We start from the raw sequence: 15,239 nt of genomic DNA on the forward strand, positions 1-15,239 counted from the left end.
GCAGGAGTAACTAGAGGCAGACAGCCCATGCCATTCCACTACCTTTGGTTTGTGGTGGGAAGTAGGGGGCTTACTGGAGGGCTTACCCGTTGTGGAGACTGTGTCTTTATACATATACTAGTAGTCTGTAATAGCAGGGAAAATGGCATGTTTATTTGGAAACAGACGCAATTTTGCAGGGTAATACAACATCTGGTATGTGACATTGCCATTTTGTGTTCTCAAATTCTCTTGTCAGACTTTAAAAATACATGTAAAAAGGCCTTTGTTTGGCTTCCATGAGGTGAAATGCAGTGTTGGAAGTCATGAGTTTTGCACATGTACTGAGGTTGAAAGAGCCAGTTCGTCTTTGAGGGCGGAAAGAGGAGGAAGCAATATCACTTCAGCAAGTGTTTGCAGCACAGCACTAGCACAGCACTGCAATAGGGGGGGCTGGCGGATGTGGAAAAAACACAAACGTACTACTCACACAGTCGTGTTGTCACTCACTGAGTCAAGACCACATGTCTGCTGTAAAGGCCTTTCTTCTCGACAAGCCAGTGTTATCTCACAGCTACAGTTGTGGCTTCAATGGCGGTGATACATCCTGACTTGGAAAGTGAGACTCCCATATCTCGAGCTACCCCACAAACCATAAACCACAAGTAGCAGCTTCTGCAGCACAGCCTGCTCTGACTTCAAACACTAACAAGCTGGAATAACATTTTGCTTGGGGTGGCTTTTCTTGACGGCTCCCAGCTGCTGGCAAACTGATGTGAGGGAGGCAAGATTTATTACAGGGCTTGTTGCGTTTGGATAAAACCTAACCACATCGTATAGAACGGTGGTACTGGTGGAATGTGTGATTACAGCTTTTACGCTCTCCGCATTTGCGCAGGAGACAGAGAATAGATCAATCAATTGTAAAAAATCAATTTCCATTACGATTTTGTACATTGGCTACTGAGTGTTGTGTAATCAAATAAATGTATAATTAGATATTGTTCTATTCTGACCTCAAATTACCTGGTCAAGTAGGGCTGAGTGAATGAACACGCATAGACAACAGAAGGAGTTCAAGCCTTGAGATTCACACCCTTAACACACTTCCCACACAGCTTCCGTTCACATCGTTTGTTATGCTCTGTTTTTGAGTCTAGAGTCGAGTGTTGGGTTATTTCATAACAGGAAGTGTGAGGTGATGAGCCAACGAAATGACCCGCAAACACCGTCACTGCGGGATCAGAGTCAGACAGCATATACCATGCAGATGGCATGACACTGGCGATAGATTTACTGCTGACTTTTCGGTAACACCACGCTCTGTGGGAGTCTAGATTGTAGAAGTGTGATACACAGTGGCCTAACTTCATCCAAGAATTCTATGCAATAAATCACCTGCTTAAAACCAAATGCTGAACACGGAAAAGGTCACTTCACCATACCAGACTATTTTAGTACAGGGGGGTGGGTGGTTGGGTGCACCGTTACAGGTTAAGTAGGTTATCTTGCTCAGAGACACCATGTCTTGACACCTGTGACTCAAGGAACTGAAAGCAAGAGAGTAGAGCAGCAGAGTAGCTCAACCACAACACCAGGAAGTGGGCTGGAAACTATGTATGGAGACTTTCTGTTACAGCCGGGGTGTCTTAGCTGTCACCAGCTCTGTGGAAAGGTCAAGCGTGTGTGTGTGTGTGTGTGTGTGTGTGTGTGTGTGTGTGTGTGTGTGTGTGTGTGTGTGAAAGAGGCTATGTCTGCTCTGCTGCATCTGCATGTGGTGAGGCATCCGCTCTGTTCAGCTGCAAACACTCCTTCGGAGCAAATCTATCGCAGATGCAACCATACACACAACCTGTTTTGAGCTAGGAAATAGTTTGAGACGGTTCCCCTACAGGCCATATTCAACTCTGGAAGTAATCAGCCCTATATCCACACACTTTGAAGTGTATGTGTGACACAGTATTGTATATACTGTAACTTTGATCCTTAGGCACGTACCGTACATGCTCTGGTGACATATAGGAGGTTGTATTAGTTTCACAGTCAGGTTTTATCTATCAGTGCACGTGAAGTTTGAGTTTGAACTAGCTAGAGTTTTCCTTGTTGATATGGCACGTAAAACAATGACGTTCATAGTTGAAATGCATTGATATAGGTGTTGTTTTGTTTTCTACATGTGAGGAGGAGCAGTGTAAGCACGATTAGACCACCCACCTTGATCTGGATGTGGGGCAGGCAGAGTGCGGTCTAAATTAAATGAACCAGATAAATCTTTGCTTTCATGAACCACATAAGAGGAGGATATACATCTGCAGAACATTTCAGACTACATTTAGACTCCGCACAACTGGCAATTTAACATCACAGAACTGTGAAGAGGTGGAAATTAGGGATTTGATTCCATACGATGGAAAGAAATGTGGCAGAAAGGACAGGCTGAATGAATGCAGAGGTTATTCATCTATTTGTGTCTGGATAACATGAACACCTGCCTGCACTGCCATTCCACCCTCTCTCTCTCTCTCTCTCTCTCTCTCTCTCTCTCTCTCTCTCTCTCTCTCTCTCTCTCTCTCTCTCTCTTTCTTTCTCTCTGTCTGGCTACCAATGTCATTGTGTCCTGTGGGAGTTCATGGTCACACTGGGACATAGTGTACGACGCATGTTTTTGGAAAGAGCTGAGAGGTTTTCTTTGTTGTCAGTAATAAGGTAATTTCATACTTACTGTACCTGTGCCCGGAGTTTATAGTGCAGTGGATGAATCACCGCCCCCTATCTCTGAGGCAGACTAAACCAAGTAAAGAAATTAATTATGAGGGTTGATGTTTTTACGCCGGGTGCTTTTTTCCTTTTACATTACTTTGATTTATAACCACAAGCCAGGCCCCTTCTGCACTAAAAATAACAAAGGAGAAAAAAAACAGCAGTCGTGGTGCTGTGATGGTATTGATTTTGATAGCCAGTCACAGTGTTTGTGCTGCTCGGGGCGTTTTTTATCGGGAGCCGTAAAATAACAAAGGGGATGGGCTGGAAGTTCTCCATGTATACCAATCAGAATTTATAAATTGCTCCATTACCTTTATTTCCCTTGGTTACTCTGGGAACATTAGCAATCATTCTCTCATGGGCTCCCCTCATAAAACTAATAATCTGGTGATTTAGTGCCTGGTGGCACGGCGCACCCAGTCTAGCCTGCTCTAATCCATTCATCTTGCCACCTATTAGTTTTAGGAGGGACAAATTGCTTTCTAAGAGAAAATGGGTCAATAGGTGTCCTCTATTAGAAATTGCTAACAATGTGCGGTGGAACAGTTTTTTCCTCCCTCTCCGCCACAGAATAGTGGAGGCTGATTATCATTCTATTTGCATACTACGAGGTTGCTTCAATTATTAGCTTCTTTCTCATGCAGCATGACAGAATTGCAAATATGCTATGGGTATTATTTGATCCTACTATCTTTTTTTAAGAGGACTGCCTTTCAGTGTAAATTGTCTTTGTAACATTGTAAACTCTTTCTGTCTGTATGAGAGGAGGTATAATAGGATATGGCTCGAGGTGTGTGTGTGTGTGTGTGTGTGTGTGTGTGTGTGTGTGTGTGTGTGTGTGTGTGCGTGCGTGCGTGCGTGCGTCTTTGTCTCTGTGTGTGTGCATGGGTGCGTGCGTGTGTGTGTCTCTGTGTGTGTGTGTGTGTGTGTGTGTGTCTGTGTCTGTGTGTCTGTGTGTGTGTGTGTGTGTGTGTGTGTGTGTGTGTGTATGTGTGTGTGTAGCCAAACGGAGTCAACATTGTCCTATTGCTTTTTTGGTGTCTGATCATGGAGATGGATGGCAGAGCCTGTGAGTTGAGAGGACTTCTATTGCATTGTGGCTCTGGCCCGCAGTCCCATTAGCACCTCCCCGGGGAGAGAGAGACCTGGAAGCTGGGGAGACAGCTCTAGATTAGCTCATAAATCACTGCCCCAGGGACGACTGAAAAACAGTGACATCATCACTCTGAGACATGGTGCCCTGCAAGCTGGCTGACTTTGCAGTCCAACACAATCACTTTCAGCTGATAGGGGGTGGCAGGCTGTTTCTAAAAGCACTCATATCACACATATCACACATCAGATATGCAGCTCTTTGTGAATAACTCATTTTCACTGGAGAACTGCTATGATTATAATTAACACCATCTTAACCTCCTCTCATTTGAACAGCCTCCTCTTCATCTCCTTATTTCCATGTATGGGTGAAACACACATTACAGATGTAATCAAGGCTTTTAGCAGTCAGTGTTATGATTGTAACAATATCATTACATTTCATACATTTACAAGGAAAGAAGGTTTCTGTGTAGACTAATTACTCACATTCACAGTATCGTAAAATCTCTATATTTATGAGGGGGAAGAAATGGGGAAGTAAAAACTATTTCACTGTGGGTGTGAGTCGTTTGAATTTGAGGCTGCTGTTTGTTGTGATGGCAGCAGCCATATGTGTGAGGCTCAGTGGGATGTTGAGTCTGTAATAAGGCCTGTGAGCCTCTCCCACACACAGAGAGGCTTGTGGTCACACAGCTGGCCAAGTCTGGCCAACCGCCCTGACCTCACCACTTCCCCTCTCTGACTGGGTGGGATGAGAGAGAGAGAGAGAGGCCCCGCCGGCCTGCTGGTCACTGTTCAGACGTGGCCTGTCTGTCTGTTTCTCTGTCTGTCTGTCTGCCTGTCTGTCTGTCTGTTTGTCTGGAGGGGACGTGCAGCACATTCTGTACCAGGCAGGAAAGAATGTTATGAGAACAGGAAGGGGCGTTGTTGAAGGTATCCTCAAGTGACCCTGTTGGTGCCGTACTGCTGGTCAGAATCAAGGTGAGGTCCCCTCCCAGGGCCACATCACTGACCTGGCTCTCCTCCAAACACCTGACATTACCACTGTGCCCACTACACGCAACCATCAAATGAGTGGCTTTGATCCAAAGTGGAACTTTCTGTCCACTAGCATCGATGCCACTGCACACACAACCCACAGTTTTAAAATGAAAACAAACGTTGAAGGGTGAATGTAATATGCTGAATTGAAGTGGACAGCCTTGATGCCAGTGGCTGTAGGGAGCAAGCCTGCTGAGTGGAGCGTGGTGCCACGCAAGGTAGGCCTGGGTCCTCCTCCTCCACTGGAGCTTGTTAAAGCAGCGGACTCCAAGGGCGGATGTGTTTGTCACATGAGCGAGTCATCCCCGGTCCCCGGGCCGCTGGCCTCTGTCCCCATCATGCTCTGTTGATGTAATCTCTCAGACTAAACTGTACATTTACACAGGATCACAGATGAGATAAGAGACCCCAAGGCTTGCTTATCTCCAGCTATACAGGGAGGGAGGGAGAGAGAGAGAGAGAGAGGGGGGGGGTGGGGCGGGGGGACGGAGCCAACTTCTCTTTTTCTTCTCCTTCCTGCTATGTCCTAGAGGCCTGCTGCATGGTCAGACTGTAGCTGCAGATTTGTGTAATGACATCAGAGGTAGACGGAGTCCTGGCGACAGTGGCCCAAAGGCGCCCGTATCGTAAACCTAATTGGTGGCTGTCGCAAGTTAACTACGTAGCACATTTCCACATTCCCTCTATGTTGCTTTAGTAGGTGCAAGGCTGTGGAACAGGCCTCCAATGTGACCCTCTCTCCTCTCTGGGATGCTGGGTGAGGGGTGCTTCTGCAAGGAGGTTAGGGTGGGACTAGGGGAGCATGTACAATAACGTAGGTGGTTTGAGTATTTCAGCGGTCACTTGGAACTGCGCCATTCGAGTATTTCCATGACAATCAGGAAAGACAATTCCTAGCCGCTGCACAGCTTCCTACATCATCAACAGGGCCTTTCTAGTTGGGTCTGGGTGAGTATGAAGATAGGTAACAATGTTGTAATGAGAGAAATGATGTGCACATTCCAAAGTGATCTTAGGCTTCTTTGCCTGGGGAGCCATTATAATGATGTGTAAGCTGCATCAGTTACACAGCCATAGACGTACATAGACACGCAACCGCACTGCCTCAGCCGGAGGCCCCCCTCACGCCACCACATTTAAAAATACTGCACTTGGCTGAGCCCATCCTCCGGCTCCACAAACCCAGGGTTAAGCGGCTTCCCGACCTCAGCGTGAGGGGTCAGAGGGGGGAAAAAACATCACACAAGAGCCACAATTACAGCCCTCAAACATGAAAAGTCTCTTTTTATTTTTTGACAGACTTCCCGCTTTTAATGGCTGAGTCTACGTGCTGCATAAACAAACCGTGAAGGTTGGTCTGCAAAGGCAGCCAGCAGCGGTGGCTTCAGTGGTGAGCTGGATTACAGGCTGCAGTGGCGCTGTGGTGTAGATGGCACACATAGACACATAGAGCCCCACTCGGCTTCTGTGACAGTGAACTGGGCTCTCTCTCTCTCTCTCTCTCTCTCTCTCTCTCTCTCTCTCTCTCTCTCTCTCTCTCTCTCTCTCTCTCTCTCTCTAACAGCTCAATGCAACATTTCCAGATGTCTGAGTTGTGGCTTCTATGCTGTTGGTTCATCCACATTTGAGGCCAACCCATATGTATGATTTTCACAAGGCTGTTGTTTAAGATAAACTATATACTATACCCAAAATGATGGTAATGTGGCATTTATAGTAAGTTGTGGTATTCCGATCTTAGTATTCTTCGCTACCCTACCATGACAAAACAATTGTAAAACTGAGACCCATTTCAGAATTGTGGAGAAATAATTATACCGGTATATACCCTTGTTTATAATACAGGCAGCAAGGCAACCTCTATCTGTGAGTAAGCCAGCCTTTGGAACACAGGGTTTGAACGTATAGAGAAGACAACTTAAGTGCTAGCTCAGGAGTTTTCTTTATTTTGAGCAGAAAGCCCCCCCCCCCCCTCCATACTGTGTGTGTGTGTGTGTGTGTGTGTGTGTGTGTGTGTGTGTGTGTGTGTGTGTGTGTGTGTGTGTGTGTGTGTGTGCGTGCGTGCGTGCATGCGGGTGTGCGTGTGCATGTGTGTGCGTGCATGCGTGTGTGTGTTTGTGCACTGCAGCTGCTGCACCTGCCTGTGCCTCTCTGCTCCTCCCTTACCTCCTGCAGCCCCTCCCTCCACAGTCTTGCTAATGAGAGGGGGTTTAATTAGTGATCGCCTATCCCTCCACTAACTGTACTCAGCTTCATTAACCGCTGTCAACAGGCGAATGCTGCACATAAACACAGCTCATTAACACTCTCTCCTCTCGTCCTGCCCCCCTCTCTCTCTCTCTCTCTCTCTCTCTCTCTCTCTCTCTCTCTTTCTCTCTCTGCATAATGAGGGACCTCCAGTGGGGATGGATGGGTAGGGCTGAGGTCATTTTTCAGTGCCGTCTGAGACTGTAACACAGAGAGCTTTGTAAGCAACAAAGGTACATAAAACCAAGGCTTGTTTTTCACTTTCCTTTGATTTATTAGAAAGAAACGTTCAACAAATAGAGGACTTTGGGTTATATGATCAGTATTTTAATGACAAGGACAAACTAACTGAGATCATTATTTATTTATATTATTGTTTTTGATATGTCATAATCTGATCATTAAAATCAAACTACACTAAATCAAAAGATAATGAAATGGAATTGATCATGCAGTAGAATAGATTGCAGAAAGCACATGAAATCCATCTCACATATTGATTTATTTTTTGTCCTATAAATCTAAAACGTATAACAATTAACTGAACAGCCAGAATGAAAACGCATTGATTGACTCACGCACAATCTTTAAACAAGATCAATTTTGCCTAATAAGGATCCCTGATATTTGACTCTAGTTTTATCCATCCCAAATGGTATATGTGGCTGTCTATGATTAACACTGTAGCAGTAAATCTAATCTTGGCACTCAGAGAAGTGATTTATTGGACTGTAGTGGGTTAGCTCTCTCCTGACATAATTTTCCTTTCGGGAAAGCGGTATATCTCATGTAAATGTGATCATTTGCCTCCCCAATTATCCTCTAACCCAACTCTATTTGGCTGGCAGTGTGCTTGCGACTCAACACTGTTTGGATGGTGATAGAGTGATAAAGCTAAGCCCTGTTAATAGCCTGACAGGCACAGCCTGTCAATCTGTGGTTTTGAAACCTAACTAATCGAAAAATCTTTTGGAGCGAGCCAGTGGACTCTGCAGAATGGACGTCATCAAAGCCTTTCATGTTTCCTGGCTGAAGAACGAGAGAGAGAGAGAGAGAGAGAGAGAGAGAGAGAGAGAGAGAGAGAGAGAGAGAGAGAGAGAGATGTAGCAGGTATAGGCCTACACTGTGCTCTTTGTTTACCCTTTCTTTTACCAATCTGGTGCACAGATGGGCAACAATTATTTCTCTGTGTGCTCATTGCCGCTGGCAAGCCACCAGCTTTTCAGAGATTGGTGTAATCCTTTATTATTTATGATTGTCTGGGATTTTTGGATCAAGATTGAACACAATCTGTTGAATAACTGAGAGGAGGGAGTCAGTGGAGGGGAATGAAGTGCAAACAAAGAGGCTGGAAATGGAGAAGTCAGAGCATTCATAATGAAGATGTGATGTTCACTGTTAAAGAACAGCGCTGGCATCCAGCAGAGTTTAATCCCATTAACACAGACTAAATATACCATTTGTTTTAAGCTTGCCAGTGGTACTGTTTATGTTAATAGCTTTGTTGCTTGTGGCACTTTTAGGAGACTTTTGGAGGGCACCGGCTAATAATTAGATTTAAAAAGGAAGTTCATTTCGATCCTCATTTGAAATCAAAATAATAGGCTTAGCTTCTTGTAGGAGCCGGATTAATTAGTTGATTTGGTCTGGCTTTAGGGTTTGCGTGCCCTTGTTGATGATATTTAAAAGGACAATACAGGGAACATGACATCTGTACACTCATAATAGCATTGTAATTGATATACAGAGAAATACCCATTGCCTTTTTACCTAGAGGTGTCAGCCCTGATTCTGACTGAGTGGGCAGAGGCATGTTGTACAGTTGATGTATTGAGGTCAGGCCACATGGCCATACAGAAATGACCTGGCCAGCAAAGCTCATCATCCCAGGCTGTGCTCTGCTCTACTCTGCTCAGCCTGGTGAAGCCCATGAGCAGGGGTTCCAGCTGGAGGAACTCTCTGATCTTCTGTCAGAAACCAGGCCCTTCCCGTCCATTGATAACTCCTTTCTACTCACTATTATTCCTCTGCTCTCCCCAGCTCTCTCACATCCAACTTAATAATGGAATAAAGTATCCCTCCAAAGCAACTAGCGCTGCTGCTGCTGGAGGAGTCATTTCCAGAGAGCATGTGTCAGTCATCAGACACAGGGGCACTTGTGTGAAGTCAATTTTGCCTGGAGGAGTAGAGCTATATTACTGTGTGCCTGCCAGGGAATATGAAATGCTTCTCAGTGCGAAAGTCGGGAAATGACAGTGTCTACAAAAAACATGGTCTCACAAGGAGACAGCTTAGCTGTGAGACAGACGCATATGATATTGTGTGCTGTTTCCAGCATGTCCTTGTCTCCTTACCCGACAGCAAGTTGAGGTATGCTCAGGCCTATACTTTAAAAGAGGGGGAAATTATATCTCAATCAGTTTTGAAAGAATTGTGCTGAACTTATTTTTGTAGCCTGCTAAGACGTTCTGTGGTTTCTGTTATTACAGTAATTTGTGCTCTGGAGCATTTCTGCCATGATGTCTTCTCATTAGACTCCTTACACTCACCTCTTTTCTGCTGCACTATTTGAAATTATACTACTGAACAGCATTAGAGTACCATAATGTGTGACATACAAAGTATCTCAAAAATAGATGTTTGCAACAGAGCATACTTATTATGAGTAACAGGGGATTTCAATTTGATAGTTTAGATATCACCAGCTGTTGCACTTTTTGTTCATGGAGTGTTCCCATGACAACATAATTTTTTCCCAGACAGTCATGTGAAGTCAATCACATATCATGTGAATGTAATCATGAACCCTAACTGAATTTAGTACCAAATAACTTTAATCGCATCAACCATTTTACAAACTGGATTAGAGTGACAAGAAAAAAGAAACGTTGATGGGGGAACTTAAGTTCATCTTAAGTATTCGTCTTATTAGTGGCCACTATGGAATGTGTTCATAGAACCTTTTTCTTTTATGCTTATGTTTGACTTTGGTGGTCTGACTGTTTAGCCAGGTGCACCAGACCATGTGGTAGCATGCTAGAAGTGGCTTAATTGCATGGCTGTAGCCAGGCTACTTGTGGCCCCGGTCTTATACACATAATGCAATAATATGCAACTAATACATTTCTTTAAAATGTTATACCATTCAATCTATATAGAACTACGCTGCGCGTGCTTAGCCATGTTTGTCTTCATGACACAGTTGACACAGGAGTGATGTAGCTCTCTGGAATTGCAATGCCAAGTGACTCTTGAAAAATATCTCTCAGTGGCACTTTTACATCTGATTATACAGTGTGAAGGGTGTGAGTGAGAAACTAAGAGCAGGGAGGGTCACCGTGTGCTGCTGCAGCCCCACCGGAAGTAGGTCGCTGAAATAAAGGGGATAAGACGTGGGCAGTCCTCCAGTTCTTCTATGAGTGGTGGACGCAGGGCAATCAAACAGCAAGATAGCAGGCCTGTTTATGAGGTGGGTGTGTAAGGGGAAGTGTGACGGTATCAGCTGTGAGAGCCCTGCTGGTTCAGCGCTGGGAGATGTTACAGACGGAACCCAGAGCAGGAGATGTTACAGACAGAACCCAGAGCAGGAGGTTTTCTCAGTGCTCAGAGTGCATCAGCAGCACTGTCGGCTGTTGTCGAGTCGTCTAGTGTAGTCTACAGAGTTGTCTAGTGTAGTCTACAGGGTTGTCTAGTGTAGTCTACAGAGTTGTCTAGTGTAGTCTACAGGGTTGTCTAGTGTAGTCTACAGGGTGAGTTGTCTAGTGTAGTCTACAGAGTTGTCTAGTGTAGTCTACAGAGTGAGTTGTCTAGTGTAGTCTACAGGGTGAGGGTGTATAGCTGCAGAACACAGCAACAATATTGGGCAGTAGCAATAGTAGTATAGGAATGCAAATGTGCAATGCGCAATGTCACTGCAGAATGTCACTGAATGGGTAAAACTAACCTGCTATTTGCAGGTAAAACTAAACTGCTATCAACCAGGTTTCTAGATCCTGCATATTTGTTAGCTATAATCTAAATGAAGCAAGTTTCTGTAACCTGCGTAGTTGCTGGTAACTAAAACCTGCTGGCGTGCAGTTCCTGGGGGTCCATGTAAACGTGCAAAATGTGAAGAGGAGTTCCATGTTAAAAAGATAGATTCACAAACATGAGAAATATCTAGCATCATAACAATCAAATAAAAAACGATAATTCTACAAGCTGCTGTTAAACTGTACAAACTCTGCTATTTAGGAACAAGACTTCCAACAAGCCTGAAAATGATTGCGTAATTCCTAATAATTAACCATAAGAATAATAAGCTTTTACTAATTGAAGAACGAAGAGATTAGACTGAAAGGGCCCAATGCTAAACGTGTTTGTCTTGGTAGAAGAAATGATCACAACCACTATAATAAGGGGGAGGGGGGTCTTTGTAAATCTTAGTACACAAACCTCTTGACAGATAAACCAAAAGCACACACACAATGGCCTGTTCTAGGACTCTGCACACAATGGGGCTCATTGTAATACTTTATTGGAAGTGGTTGAATCACATTAACCTTTGACCTGGAGATATATAATAACTTGTAATAAGAATTCAGTGACAAAATACAAAATAACCATCTGACCTAAAAAATAAAACAAACAACAAAACTATTCAAACAGATAATCTAGTTTGACCCATTAGGCAGCCTTTCAGCCCAGTGCAGACAGGATTTCTCCAATTACACAAATTTTTGATATTGATATTTAGATGGGTTTTTTTCAGTTAAAAAGTAAAGATATTTTAATTTATCAATATGAACAAGCAGTAGACAGTGTGGATGCCAGCCCTTTGGTTGCACTTCCCTGTGTTAATGCAGCTACCGGTACTTGATTTTTTGAAGATATCAGTGAGTGGCTGTTGATGACTGAAAATTTGAAATTCAGAGTAGCAATTGGCTCTGTGTCCCTCAGTGGCTGGCTGAATACAGCACAGGCTGGGGATCCTGCCAAAGGCTTCATCTTTTTGTTTAGCGACACTGTTCATGTCTGCATTTGTCCCTTTTGATAAGGCCTTTCATCCTGCTTGCATTGATTACAGGCTGATGAGTCACCCTGATACAGTACAGGCAATTCACGCGCCCTACCACACACTAGGCCCTTTGTGGACTGGAATGTGTGTGTGTGTGTGTGTGTGTGTGTGTGTGTTTGTGTGTGTGTGTGTGTGTGTGTGTGTGTGTGCACACTGCAAAAGGTACATCTAAGTAAGATGAAAGATCATAAATCAAAGCAATATATGCTTGTTTTTTGTCTGACTGCACTCGTTTTATATATATTTTACTTGTTTTAAGACCATCTTAGCAAGTGAAATTGTCCTGTTCTGTTGGCAAATAATTTTGCTTATTTAAATAATATTTCATCCATGTTATTGCTTTTTTTCCTTGTTTTTGAGAGCTGACTTGCAGTGTGTGTGTGTGTGTGTGTGTGTGTGTGTGTGTGTGTGTGTGTGTGTGTGTGTGTGTGTGTGTTTGCGTGTGTGTGTGTGTGTTTGTGTGTGTGTGTGTGTGTGTGTGTATGCGTGTATCAGTGTGTATAGCCCATGCAAAAAAGCATGTCAATACCCTGCAGTCTGCACCATTGCAATACCAACCCACCCACTGCCAAAATCCCCTTCATGATCAGAATGTGAGGAGGAAAAAGAGGAATTTATTCATGCCAAGTGATATTAATGAGCAAAAACTGAAAATCTGAAAATACAGTAGCTTGTTGTTATTGCTGCAATAGAAAATGATGCATTATTATGGTAGAATTTGATATTTTGTACATCTTTGGTGTATGTTTTGCACGTATGTGAGGAAAACCTGGCTAACTCCCCAGTACCTTGTGAACCTGTGTTATATTATTTGCCTGTGTGATGTGTGAAGTGAGTTGCAGCTCAGTTCAAAGTGGCAGGAGTGAGAGGGACAATCCCTGTTCTGTAAAGAATTAAAGCCACCTCTGCAAATAGGCCAGTGTGTATTGTAATGCCTGAGGGTGGGAGTTTCACTGCGGCTGGGGTTTCCGTGTAAATAAACAGTGTGGAGGTCTTGGTGGGTGGAGGCCCCCTCTCCCTGGGGTTGGGCCGAGCCTTTTGTTGCCTTTAATCCATGCACTCTCTATTGAAAAGCATGAGGGGGTGCCTGGGAGAGATTAGCCTGCCAGTTCTTGTGTGTGCTTGAGTTTCTCACAGACTGACTCTCTATACCTTGGAAATAGCACAGATATCCCTTGGTGGTTGACAAGAATGGCAAGTAACTAGTGTTAGCCAATCTCTGATTTTTACATGTGGCTCTATGCCTGAAATGCATAAATGCCAGCAAAGCCACATCATCCTCCATAGTGTATTGAATACTAAGAGATTCAAACTGTTTTGATAGTTTGTGTTTTGAGAGGGTTGGTATAACCTTGGTCGAGGGAATCTGTATCCAAATACACACCACTTTATTTCCCCCTTTTCCTTTAGTCATGTAATAATAATGTACTAATAATTGCCATTGCTTGTACCTTCATGCTTTACATTTACAAAAAGGCATCATCTTTATGAATTATGTTGTAGCGAATTTAGTGGCACCACTATGTCAGTCTGGTTACATAGACAGAAATGTTGGTTTTACTTTTAACAATGTTTCATAGAAATAAACACCTTCTTGTGTGTGCTTTCAGTGAAGAAAACATAACTACAGGTTGTAGAACCTAAGTGTTTGCAAGGCTCCTTTTTCCTTTGTTTAATGTAAGGCTCTCATTACCACGTGGTAGTAACAGATTGTTTGAACTGGAGAGAAAAGCCATTCGAAGCTAATTAAGCAGCCATTCCAGGCACTATTCACAGACAGAGGACCGAGGAGCACAGGCATTTGTCAGCGCTTGACCCCGCGTGGTATTGATTGACAACAAAGCTTCTTGAATGACAGGCTTGACATAACCTGACCAATTGTAGGCGAGTGAATAAGTGTGCTGCACAGCCATTGGACGAGAAGCTGTAAAGCCGCAACGGAATCCCACGTGGGTCAGAGCGAAGCTAGCAACAAGCTATAGGCTGTTCTCTCTAGCTCAGACATGGCCGATGTTCATGGGGATCAGACCCGAGCAATCATCTTATTCCCTACAGCTCACAATCATCCAGATGTTAATACATATTCACACGTAGGTTATCTCTATTCAGAGATCAACAACTCTAAGATGTTGTGCAACTTAGTAAACAACGTATACGTGCAGATGCATCGTGTCGCGACCAAATCTGTATATTTTGGTTCAAGCTGACTGCGTGCAGGGCTATATTCTCGCAAAACTATTTTTATTACAAAGTGTATTAGGTACAACTATGAACCTATAGATTTAAATATAACAAATCTCGATTAATTTGGTAATGATACAAATCACCATAATTCGCTGCAAGCAGAAGACCTACTTCAATCATGAGGCAAATCATGTAGGCTGTATTGCATCTCAAATCCAAACGATGAATTACTGTTTGTAAAACAAAAGTATATGAATGCAACACAACCCTACCGAGCATGTAGATATGGTGTTTTTGACTCAATATTTGTTTCGGTACAATAAATGTCGAATTATGTGGGATAAGGCGATTTTTTATAACTACTCAAGTCTGCATGGAGGGTGATGTCATATATCATTGAACCGAAGCCCCACGTGGGGACATCGTTCTCCGATAGGTAGATGCAGCAGTGTTCCGTGTAATCTGATTGGACAGATAGAGGCGCTTCCACGGCAGTTCAGCCCTCGTGCTGTAGACTGCCTGTGTGTGGCACGGGGTAGGTGGACAACGGGGAAATGTGAGATTGTCGAAGGAGTACCATGTTATGCTTTTAAAGAATTTCAAACCTCTTCTAATCGGAAGAAAGATTTTGGAACATATTTTGGGATTACCCAGCCATTTTTTTCGAACAAAAGGCTCAAGAGGAGGATTGTGGTGAAGAAGAAAGTAGCTAAACCGCTTGGCTTCAACCATACACATTCTCTGAACTAGTGAAGTAGCTAGCTGGTAGGTTCTCATGTCCAGTTAGAGAGGATGGTTGTCGTGGTCTGCTGTGATAACGCACATTCTGGCCATCCGGATACCGTTGGGACGATTTGACAACGCACTACAG

The sequence above is a fragment of the Nansenia antarctica genome, assembly GCF_963989245.1.
Source record: "Nansenia antarctica genome assembly, chromosome: 9".
Lineage (NCBI taxonomy): Eukaryota > Metazoa > Chordata > Actinopteri > Argentiniformes > Microstomatidae > Nansenia > Nansenia antarctica.